The sequence below is a fragment of the Cheilinus undulatus genome, linkage group 10, assembly GCF_018320785.1.
Source record: "Cheilinus undulatus linkage group 10, ASM1832078v1, whole genome shotgun sequence".
In the NCBI taxonomy this organism is placed as follows: domain Eukaryota; kingdom Metazoa; phylum Chordata; class Actinopteri; order Labriformes; family Labridae; genus Cheilinus; species Cheilinus undulatus.
Genome location: NC_054874.1, coordinates 25920075 through 25932195, shown reverse-complemented (window position 1 = coordinate 25932195; position 12121 = coordinate 25920075).

Below are 12121 nucleotides of genomic sequence, written 5' to 3'. Positions count from 1 at the left end.
TCAACAACCTGACTCTCCACTGTCATCATCTCTGTTGTCTCCTCCAATTTCGTGAGACAAGTGAAATTTGATGATGGTGACGCTATAATGGCCTTTTTGGTCCTCACTTGTTGGCACACTTAAAAACATAAAACATTGTCTCCCTAATGACATTAATTGAGAATGGCAGACTGTCCTCTATGGGCTTGAGCCTTGGAATTATCTTTAACAAATACTTGACCTATGACAACCACATTAGAAGCTTATAAAGATCAGGCACAGGTAAAGAAAAGCTGTCGAAGGCAGAGTAGAAGCGCTGTTTATATTAAGAAAGCAGTGCACACGTGTGCTTGGAAAGAATACATTAATAATTCAAGGACAAAAAAGTAACTCATCAACAAACTTTGAAGACAATCTCTAACACAGCCTCTATTTTATTGTTTTTAATTAGAAAAAGCTGCACAGACTGTAAAAAAAAAAACAACAAAAAAAAACCATACATACCACTCTGAAGTACAGATATGCCACATCAGGCAGGGATGAGTGCATGCCCCAGTCATGACACTTCACCTTAAGCTCTGCCTCCCCCACCCTAATTGCCAGCTTTCTCTCTTTTCCAATCTTCCTTAATTTCTCTTGTGTTCAGTTTCATGTGTCTGTCTCTACCAGGAATAGTTGCTTGTCTGTAGTCATAACCACGAGTTGTACAATGGAAGGAAGTATTAGCATTGTCACTGCCTGGAGCTTGCATGTATGGAGTCTGCGTCTGTTGAAGGTGACACTGCTGTTTAGGCTGTGTAAGCCATGTGTTAAAATACGGGATGTCTCAGTGTTGGCATGGAGGTGGGTGGCTCTGAGATCCTGGAGATCACTGTTCAGCCTTCAAGAGGTGTCCTGGGACTACCTGAATAAAACACCGGCAAAGGAAGGTTCCCACCTAAAACCCCGTCAAAGTCCTGGCTTTGTGCATATATATGTTCACCAACCAACTTTAATGGGTACACCTGTTCACTTGCCTGTTAACACAAGTAGCTAATCTGGCATTTACATGGCAGCAACTCAGTGAGTTTAGACATGTAGACATGGCTAAGACATTTAAGTTCAAACAGGTCATTGGAATGGGGAAGAAAGTGACTTTCAATGTGGCATGGTTGATGGTGCCAGACAAGCTGGTCTAAGTATTTTAGAAACATCCTTAGGGTTTACAGAGAATGGTTTGAAGAGGAAATATCCAGTGAGTAGCAGATGTGTGTGCACAAAAATGCCTTGATGTCAGAGGTCAGAGAAGAGTGGGCAGACTGGTTTGAAATGATAGAAAGGCAACAGTAACTCAAATAACTGTTTGTTACAACCTTGGTGAATTTTTGACTTTTTGCTACCCATTTGCTCCATTTCCTATGCATAGTAGGCTTGTGGAAGCAAAGAGTAATCGGTTAGGGATTTCCTCAGTGAGCGCTGATTGATTGTAGGGCACAAATACTTACAGAAAGTATTTTAATAATTACAAATTACCAGATATTACTGATCCCATGCCATTGGTTTTTGAATCTTTGATATGAGGCAAAATCAGTGTTGGGATAGGCAGTCCTTAAAATCAGGTTGACAGAAGTTGAATAATTTTTCTTAATCATGTGCCATCTAATGTGTTTAACCTCATGGTTAAATGTAAAAATAGATTTAAGTGCACCAAACATCGTCATCTGTTAACAAGCATTGAAAACTGACTCTTATAATGGCTTGATGCTGTATTGGTTACCATGTCAGTTACCCAACATCTGCCATTTGTAAAGGTATCCTTTCTTTAAATGTTTCTATCATGGTAGCACAGTCTTTAGGAACAGGGGATACAATCAGCAGGCCAATGTCTTGCAGAAACACTGGCAAGATGGACACCAAGAAAAGGAATATACATTTATGACAAACATACACATGACACCCATGGCCCTCTTACACTGTATCTGCTTCTCACTGAATCCCTTCATTTGTGGCTCTCCATGTAACAAACACAGGTCATGGGATGTTAAATTGGACATTTAACAAGGTATTTTCTGGTGTGGATGTGTACAAAACAAATTACTTAAAGGTGCAGTAGGTAAACATCCAAGGGGAGAGGTTTTAAAACATCAACACAGCCCCTCCCAACCTGATTATCTCTCAGTTCACTCCCCACACTACTGTGAGCCCCTCCCACAGGCTCGCGCACGATCTAGTTTAAACCAACATGGCGTCAGACAGTTGTCAACAGAAGACGCGAGGATTACTGCCATATCTGATTCTAAGGTAAGAAAGCTTGGGATGTCCGAAAATAATTCAGATTTAAGCTCAGGGATTTATATCCTAATATTTTACATTTGAATATTTGTCAAAAACAAAGTTCAGATAGCTTATACCAGCCAAACAAGTGAGCAATGCTTATACTTAGATGATGCTAGCCAGCTAGTTAACATTGAACTAACACAGTATAGGTTTACAAACGCTTAATAATGAATAAAGAAACACACTTTTATTTTCAGTATGAAAAAGAAGAAAGCCTCGACTCCAGCGGTGGCTAAAAGTCAGGACCATCCACAGCTGGAAGGCAAGGTGCAGCAGGAAGGGCCGGTGCGACACAAGCTGTGGAGCCGAGGGAGAAGGCTTTACAAGCTCAAATAATGGCAGAAGAGTGGGTATGTCTTTTGAATGCATATTTTGCACATTGTAAAACTGATGTAGTTGACCCCTCTTGTATAAATTTGTAATGAGGCTGTTTATTTTACTTGAACAGGTTAGAATAAGAAGTCTCACCCTGGAGCAGCTGCAGAGATGACTGAAAGATCTTCATCACCATCCAGGGGCTTACAGCCAGCATTGTACGTTTGTTTTTAATGCACTTATTATTCTGTGAGAATTTACATACTTTTAACTTTTTTAGGTTCCAGGTTATAATGTTTAATGTTTATTTTTTACTGTATTTAATTTAATTAATAATGTAATTTATATTTTCACTTTTTAATGTGATTCTGCTTTATACCTTAGTTTTACCTTTCAACACTTGCTATACTCGTACTTTGTTCTCTTAGTCTTGTAAACTACTTGTAGGTGTGCAGTTAAAACATTTTTACTTTAGATTAAAATTAAATCATAAATGTGCAATTTATTTGTTTCAAGCCACTCTTCAAATAAATCATCCTCTCTTATGTAAGAAATCAGTCACTTTGTTGATCATTGCTGTCTATTCCTTTGTAAAGCACTTTGGGCTACATGTCTATGTATGAAAGGTGTTATACAAATAAAAAAAGTTGAAGTTGAAGTGAACACATGCAATGAAGACAACAATTCAATCATTTTTTCAAATTAAAATCTACTGTGTCTCTAAACCAATATCTAAAACAATACCATATATTTGCTGTCATGCATTCTATATCACAAAATGATACTTAAAATTGAGGGAAAAGGGAAATAACTAAAACTGGCTCCTCTTTCTGGTGTTATGTTTCCACATAAATACTTTAAATCCACATCCGTGCTAAGCAAGCTACCGAGGTAAGTGCAGGATATGAGCAGGAGAATGTTACCTTCTTTGATTAGCAGTTAAAATGATTTAGAAACTAAAACAGAGCAAATCATCCTCCCATCTGTCAATGCAAAACAATTTGAATATGTGAACAACGACCTGTAAACTCTGCCAGAAGTCTCTCCAGTCAGCAACGCTATGTTAAAAAGCAGGCCCCCGGCAATGTCGCCACATTGCTTGATGTAATGTGTACACAATAAGTCCCGGATTTCACTGAGCTAAGAAGCACTCCCTGGCTCCGGGACAAAGCTTTATGACTGGAGTAATGTATGCACAGATAGCCCTGAATTTCCCCAATAAATCCTCCTAACTCGGGGTAATGAGCCCTCAACAGCAGTGACATTTCCCCTGTCAACAGCTATGTTACATGGCAGGCAACCAGGGCTCAACAAAGCTACATCATACAGCAGGTGACATTTATACGAATAGTTATATTTCTGGTTGCGAGTCAAAATAGCAAAATACTGAAAAGAAAAAGGCCAGTTACCTGTCCAGGAGAGAAGTAGTCAGCCCTGCATCTGAAATGAAACTTTTCAGCTCCCAAGCTTCCTCACATGGCATGCTGTGTCGATATTAAGTATTGTTAGCTCAGAGCTAACTCTGCCCACTTTGAGATTTCAATAAAGGCACAGAAAGTGAGCAGTTTGGTACTGAGAGGAGGGAGGGGAAAAGGATGTTTTTTTTTTCTTTTTTTTTTTCTTTTCGTTTTTTTAAAGGATGGGGTTTTCCAGATGAAAAGGAAGTGACAGTGACTCCCCTTGCCAGAAAGTGACACAGAGTCCCACAGCACTGCTGCCTCAGAGTGATTTTTTGAGGTGGAGGATTTTTCCCCCTCCAGAGTCCCCTGAAGCAGGCTGTGGAGTGCTGGTGGACTGTGGTGGTCCTAAGCACTACCTGTTTGGGTTGTTGGCTCCAGCACCGGCGCTACTAAAGCCGGAGCTCTTAGAGCCGAAACAGTGCGGGTGGAGGAGAGGATGAGAGTGGTCTCTAAATGGTAGTCAGTTGGAGGCGGTATTCTACCTTTTATATAGTCACATAAGCACCGCCTTTTCAGAAAATATTTTTCAAAGCAGATGTCGGTTTCAGCTAATTAAAGTCGTAAAATGCAGATTTTTATTAGTTTGGTGTAAATGTCAGAAATAACACCAGCATTCATCATATTTCAGTCAGATACCTCAGTTTTCAGCTGGAAGAAAAAATGTTTAAGTGTTCACTACTTCTTTAACCTTCAGTTGCTCAAGCTTGAGCTTCATTTCTAGTTGTTGTAATTCCATATCCACAACAGGATCAGCAGCACACACTTCATCCCAGCTCTCTGATTTGGCCTCTGTATCATAAATGAGAATCTGTTTCTCCAACAAACCAGTGACAATAGCTTGTTTGACTGCATCTTTTTTTGCTGCTTTTCTTTACTGTGATGCCAAACTGGCCAGCAATTTGCAAAAGCCCAGCCTTTTTACAAAGGTTAAGTGCCTCCCAAGTGGGGTTCTCAACAAAAAACTTCAGACTGAGCTCCATAATTCATGCAGCAAAAAATTTTTCAAAATTTCGAAAGCAACCAACCAAAATACCTACTATAACACCTTTATTGGTTATCAGATCCCAGATGAGCCCCCAAAAGAAACACAAAATTATACATGGGTTGCTAATGGGAATACTAACAATAACTGCATGACCAAAAAAACTGGAGTTGAAATACAAAATGGGTCTTAGATTTCTAAAAGGTGGCAGGGTATTATGTTTCCAAACTACCACCCACTAAGTCTGTCAAAAGCATAGATGCACTTAAAAACAGACCCAAAACAACGACAGGTGAGAGTCATTTGAGTAAGGGCTGAGTAAAATAATATTTTTGATTTTCTCCCTCACACACACGGACACACACACGAAGGCACTCACACGAATTGTCATTTTTTTTAAATTCAACCACAAAGAGAGAGCCAACTGATAGTGTTGACCATCTGGCACACACAACCCCAACAGAGCTGAGCAGCAACCTGTTCTCTTTAAAGCCTCCCAGCCCTGCTGATCACCAACAGCTCTCAGCTGGGAATATCACCTCAGGTACGAGAAGTTTCCTTAAATTAGCAGGGTGAATTTTCAGAGTTTTATGGGGGAAATCATCAAGTTTCTTACAAATCTAACTATTCATAACACATGAAATAGCATTGAAATATGGGTATAAAATACAAGACTTCAGATTTGGCTCAGGAAAATACTAGAGTGAATCCACCTTTAACTTCAGGAAAATATAAATCAGTGAAAGCAGTGTGCACAGCCTTGTCTTACATTAGCAGTGTAGCAGCTTCCATTAATTCTGGTGGATTGATTAACAAAATAAAAGCATGAGACTTTTCAGTAACTGCTATACCACAGCAGTAGAGCAACTGTGCACTTCATTGTAATTCCACTCACACACACTATTTCCACACTGAGAGAGGATTGATCAAAATGGTGTGTGTGCACAAATGTATAATCAAATGCCCACTCTCTGTAGCTCTATACGCTGCTGTCTCTCTGATAAATTATTACACCTTCTGGCTCAAACCACAGCTTGAATTAACGCCTGACCTCCAAACCTGACACAGCTTGCTCTTCCCAGCTACGTTCACCCTTCCAGCCACCATGAAGGACTGACTGGCAGGATTAATTTTGGAGCTGATATGCGGATCCATTTGTTCTTTATATTTTACCCTACAACAAAGCACCACTTCAGGCCATTATGACATTACAGGTGTGAATTAGCTCACAGAGATTGTGGCTTACAGCTAATGAAAACCCAAATTCGGTGTCTCATAAAACTTGGATACTTTGAAAAAGTTCAGTATTGTAAACTAATGGTGTCACGCTCTGATCAGCTAAATAGCTCAAAACACCTGAAAAAGGTTTCCTGAGACTTTAAATGGTCTCTTAGTCTGGATCAGTGGGCTACACAGTCATAGGGAATACCGCTGATTTGACAGTTGTCCAGAAGACAGTTATTGACACCCTTTACAAGGAGGATAAGCCACAAAAGGTTATTGCCAAAGAAGCTGCGTGTTTACGGAGTGCTGTATCTAAGCATATTAGTAGAACATTTCATAGAAGGACAAACTGTTAAAAAAAAAAAAAAAAAGATGCACAAGCAACAGAGATAACTGCATTCTTGAGAGAATTGTCTAGTAGAACCAATTCAAGACTTCAGGGAGCTTCACAAGGAGTGGACTGAAGCCGGAGTCAGTTCATCAAAGCCCCCACGCACAGAAGGATCAAGGAATTTGGCTACAGCTGTCACATTTCTCCTGTCGAGTCACTCCTGAACCAGAGATGTCAGAAGCGTCTTACCTGGGCTAAGGAGAAAAAGAACTGGTCCATTGCTCAGTGGTCCAAAGTCCTCTTTTAAAGAGAAAGTAAATTTTGCATGTCATTTGGAAATCAGAGTCCCAGAGTCTGGAGGAATCTAGAGAGGCCCAGAATCCAGGAGGCATAAAGTCAATTTTAAAGTTTCTTATATTGATCTTATGTAACCTAAATTTTTGAGATACTGAATTTTGGGTTTTCATTAATGGCAGCATTCCACCTGTAAGATGCTCTCCAGGGCAAATCAGGTCCTTTCTAGTTAATCTTTGGATTTGCACCTCTGTTGCTTGCCAGGAGCAGCACACCATCCTGCTCTGTTTTGAGAAATGCACTAAGCCTACTTTCTGCAGAGCAGCTACCAGGTGGTGACAATTTTCATAGAGCACTTGGCTCAAAAAGGAAGTCAGGCATGGGAATGCACAGCATCAATTTTAAAACACACTGCTGATCATTTTTCTCATTTTTATATCAACAGTGAAGCAAAAGAGGAAGCAAATGTAGAGCAAATGAATGTCAGACAAGCAAAAACGGCAGGATGATTGTATAATATTGTTTGCAAGTGTGAACTTGTGATCCAGCTGTAACCTGACATGCCAGATGGATGTGTTTCACACATCCATCTGGGAAAGCTTCAATAGGAAATGTCTGAGAAAAGGCAGAGGCTTTGGAAAAACTCTGGGTGTGATTGGATGAACGTTCTTTCTGTCACATCTTTATGGGGCAATCAGAGCAACAAAACACAGGACGTAGCAGCTACCGAGGAATAACGCAAAACATGGCGACTATAAACATGTAAGTACTCGACTTTTGTCGTTTTTGAAAAGAATACAACTCACTGCTGTTCTTTGTTCTTCTTTTAGCGAAGAAATGTCATCAAGTTCTGATAAAACTTACACTTTAGAAGTCCACGCTAAGCATAATTGCATAATTGCACCAGCCTCTTGCTGCTGCTTGTTTACGTCACGACTATGCCATGCCTGAAAGTACTGCCCCTCGTCACTGATTGGTCCTGTCTCTTTCTAACCGGGCCCAAACGGTTCAGAGGGGAGCTTAACAAAATGAATTCGCCAGTGAAAAACAAGGAAATGGGCGTATCCATCTGCTTTGCAAGGTTAATCCAGCTGTGCTTCATTTCAGAAATGGCTCCAATACATGCAGCCAGACTGCTTTGAAAGACATCACAGATACAAATACAAATTATGAATTAATGAATTGATTAATTGATTTAGCTCAGTGCAAATCTTCATATCAGTACAATTTGGTGCTGTGATGAAGCAGCTTAAACCAAATGATCAGTCACCTGTATTTTCACATTAACAAAGGCTTGAATGTCGATCTTGTTTTGTATAAAGCAGGGTCATATTTTGACTGTTATATGCACAAATCTGCTAGATAATTCATGTAGATTAAAGGCTTTCCTGCAGATTCATGATTGATACACTAACGATATAACTGTTTAGCATTTAAAGTAAAAGCCATTACAAATAAATAATTAGAGCCCGAGATGTATGAAAAAAACTTTACAGCAGATGCAATCATATAAAGAATTATGTGTTCTGCATCTCCATTGATCTTCCTAAGACAATTACCGCTCCTCTCTAGGCTGTAATCTAGTGTGTTTATTGATGTAGTTTATTACAGACAGAGCTCTAAAGAAGGAAAACTCACAAAAACAGATTGACACAGAAGTACAAACCTGCCGACTTACATGCTGACATTTAAGTTGATCTCAGATTTTTGATAACTAAACCCTTACACTTTTTTTCAGACTTTATTTAGTTGGTGTTGTTTCTCTGTTGGTCATTCCAGATCTGGCCTTGACATTTTAGTATTCCTTAGTTGAAGTATTTAAATTATAATTATTGTGTCATAAATGTGCATGACTGCCCTCTATAGGTTGAAACCGTCTGCTGCAGGAGAATCATTAAAAAAATTCCTACTGTCTGATGTGGTACTAAGTGACACATATGGTGCCATCTCAACAATTACTAATCACTTTTTCTACAACCATTAATGTTACCACAGCTGAAATTCACAGCGTTTCTTAAAACAAGGTTGATAATACACAAGCTAGTTTCTTATACACAAAGTGTTTCTCAACCTTTTTTTCTTTCCAAGGAACCATCTCAAATCACTCCATCATCATGTATTTGAAAAACAAAAAGTTCTACATCCCCATGACTGCCAGGGGATTCATGTTGTACACCATGTTCCAAATTATTATGCAAATTGGATTTTAGTGTCTTAAACATTCATTTTTTTGTTTTTGAATGAAACTCATGGATGGTATTGTGTCTCAGGGCTCTTTTAATCACTGAAATCAGTCTCAGACATCTGTGATCATTAGTTTGCCAGTTGAGCCCATTTAAAGGAAAACGGCTTAAGAAGGATGTTCCACATTATTAAGCAGGCCACAGGTTTCAAGAATTATGGGGAAGAAAAAGGATCTCTCTGCTGCCGAAAAGCATCAAATAGTGCAATGCCTTGGACAAGGTATGAAAACATTAGATATTTCATGAAAACTTAAGCATGATCATCTTACTGTGAAGAAATTTGTGGTTGATTCAGAGCACAGACACTTTCGTTCTGATAAAGGCATAATGAGGAAGGTTTCTGCCAGACAAATTCATTGTATTAAGAGGACAGCAGCTAAAATGCCATTACAAAGCAGCAAACAGGTATTTAAAGCTGCTGGTGCCTCTGGAGTCGCACAAACCTCAAGGTGTAGGATCCTCTAAGAGGCTTGCAGTCGTGCATAAACCTACTATTTGGCCACCTCTGACCAATGCTCACAAGCAGAAATAGTTGCATTAAGCCCAGAAATACATGAAGACTCATCTTCAAACAGTCTTGTTTACTGATGAGTGCTGTGTAACCCTGGATGGTCCAGATGGAGGAGTACTGGGTGGTTGGTGGATGGCCACCATGTCCCAACAAGGCTGCAACATCAGCAAGGAGGTGGTGGAGTCATGTTTTGGGCCAGAATCATGGGGGGAGAGCTGGTAGGCTGCTTTAGGGTCCCTGAAGGTGTGAAAATGGCCTTGGTCCTAAGGCCAGACCAGTTGCGTATGGTAGACTCATGAACAGAGACGATGACTTGTTCCAGTGATTCCTTTAAGCTTTTAGCTTCTCACCTCTCTGAGCATTCAATGTTGTGCCCTTAGAGTCAACCTGGTTGGGCGCCCACTCCATATGTGAACAGTTTGTCTAACTGTAACTGGTGAATACCTAATCTTCAAGATCACTTTTAACCCCTTCCAGCCTTATGTCATTCAGTAATTCTTGATTAAAGGTCTTCTGTTTAATCATAGGAAGTTACCACTCAAATGTGCAGACTAATTTTCCCCTTTTTACTCTACCGTGAATGAAGTGAGTCTGGCTGGTCCTTTGCAGGATGGTATAGCTTGTACAAATTAGTAGATCATTTACACAACATGATAAATACCTGTGTCGTATCTGTTTAGGTGCCTATTGAATTCAACATGACCTGAAGTTGTACAGCTGCTTTCTAACAGATGGCCCCTCAACTACAGATGTGATACAGAAACATCTACAGTGGTTGCTGTCTTTTGTACAAGAAAATGGGTATAATGTAGAGCCATAAACACAGCAGGCGATGCAGTATAGACAATGAGTAGAGGGGGAGAGGGGATAGGTCTGAGAACAGACACATGAACACTGTAGAGGCATCAAATTGTAGGATGTATACTACTAAGTTTTGCAATCACTGTCTTACACAGTATAGACTCTAGAAATGGCAACAAGCCCAGCTGGATGTGATGTATCACACTAGGAGACTGCAGCGGGAAAAAAGAGAATTAGAGCACTTAAAAAACACACAAACACACACCAGCTCAGGCCATCACACACACTAACTACTGTGTAAAAGGCTATTACAGACTGTATATGTTTCTCTGCATTCTAAAATGAAAAGGAGCAACTGGGAGAAAGAAAACAAGAGTGAAGAGAAAACAGGTCAACTATAGCCTTACTTCCTATAGGTGGGTAGTAAGTATGGCTTTAGGTACATGAAAGAAAGAGGATAAAAATGGAGAGGCAGAGAGAGAGAGAGAGAGAGAGAGAGAGAGAGAGAGTTTAGACTGCAGTGCTGCAGATATTAGATGGTTTCACAGCAGGTCCTTCTGCTGAAGAACCATAAGAAATCCTCCACTGCCTCTCTGTGGTCACATTAGGTATTACAGATCAGAAATTGAAAGTTAGTTGTGTATAATGTAAACTTTATGTGAGTAAGGAAGTCCAAAGGTACTTAAAATTCATAAAACAGGACAAAACAAGATTATGAACAGCCTCATGTGCAGAAAAATCTGATATTTTTAAAAAATGCAGTATTCCTAGTACATAGGGACCGCAGGCTGCTGTTAAATGTTAGCTAATGAGCAAACTGTAAGCATTAATTTCACTTGGTCTAAGTTTACATTCAAAGACTTTATTGTGGATTTATGTTGTTTAAACATGTATTTAGTGCATTTATGTGCCAGTATTTGAAATTACCAGGCTTACCATTACCACCAGCAATTTTAAATATACAGTACATGTTTTAAAGAAACAGGATCTTCACATAGGACACATTTTACTCATGCACTAATGGAAGCATGTGAACCTTTGGCCCTTGGCTTGGTTTTCTTGAAATAATTTGGTCCTTGATGCTGATGGTCTAGTCATTTCTCAGACCAGGCAAAATCTTTCCAGATTCGAACTTTGCAAAATGGATTTGCCTGATGACAGACATGGAATCTGTCCAATGCTGCTTTGCAAGGTTACCACTAATAGCCCACCTAATATCCGTAGGGAACCATGAGTAGATCTGATGTCTAAAACTTTGGTTTGAAACAGAAGTACACATATCTCTATTTATTTGCCCTAAAACAACATTTAGTCCCTTGAGCAGAAATTTCAAATAGCAGCCAGACATGAAAGGCTGTAAAAACATTCAATTTGATGAGAGAGTAATCCAGTGAAGCTCCTTAAAAACACAGAGAACTTAACAGAAATGTCTGAATAGAATGAAGATAATGCTTCCAAAGAAGACTACAAGTAATGACACTGCATTGCATTTATGTCACGTGACATCACTCATTTATAGAGCTATTACAAGAAAGACTTCCTACTTCTGCATGCAAAAGAATTTTCTGACTCTTCAGCTGTCATTTCCTGATGGTGTCCCATGGGCCAGGTCTGGGCCACCATTGCCAACAATCTGGCCAGCATGGACCCTTGGTATAACAAAAT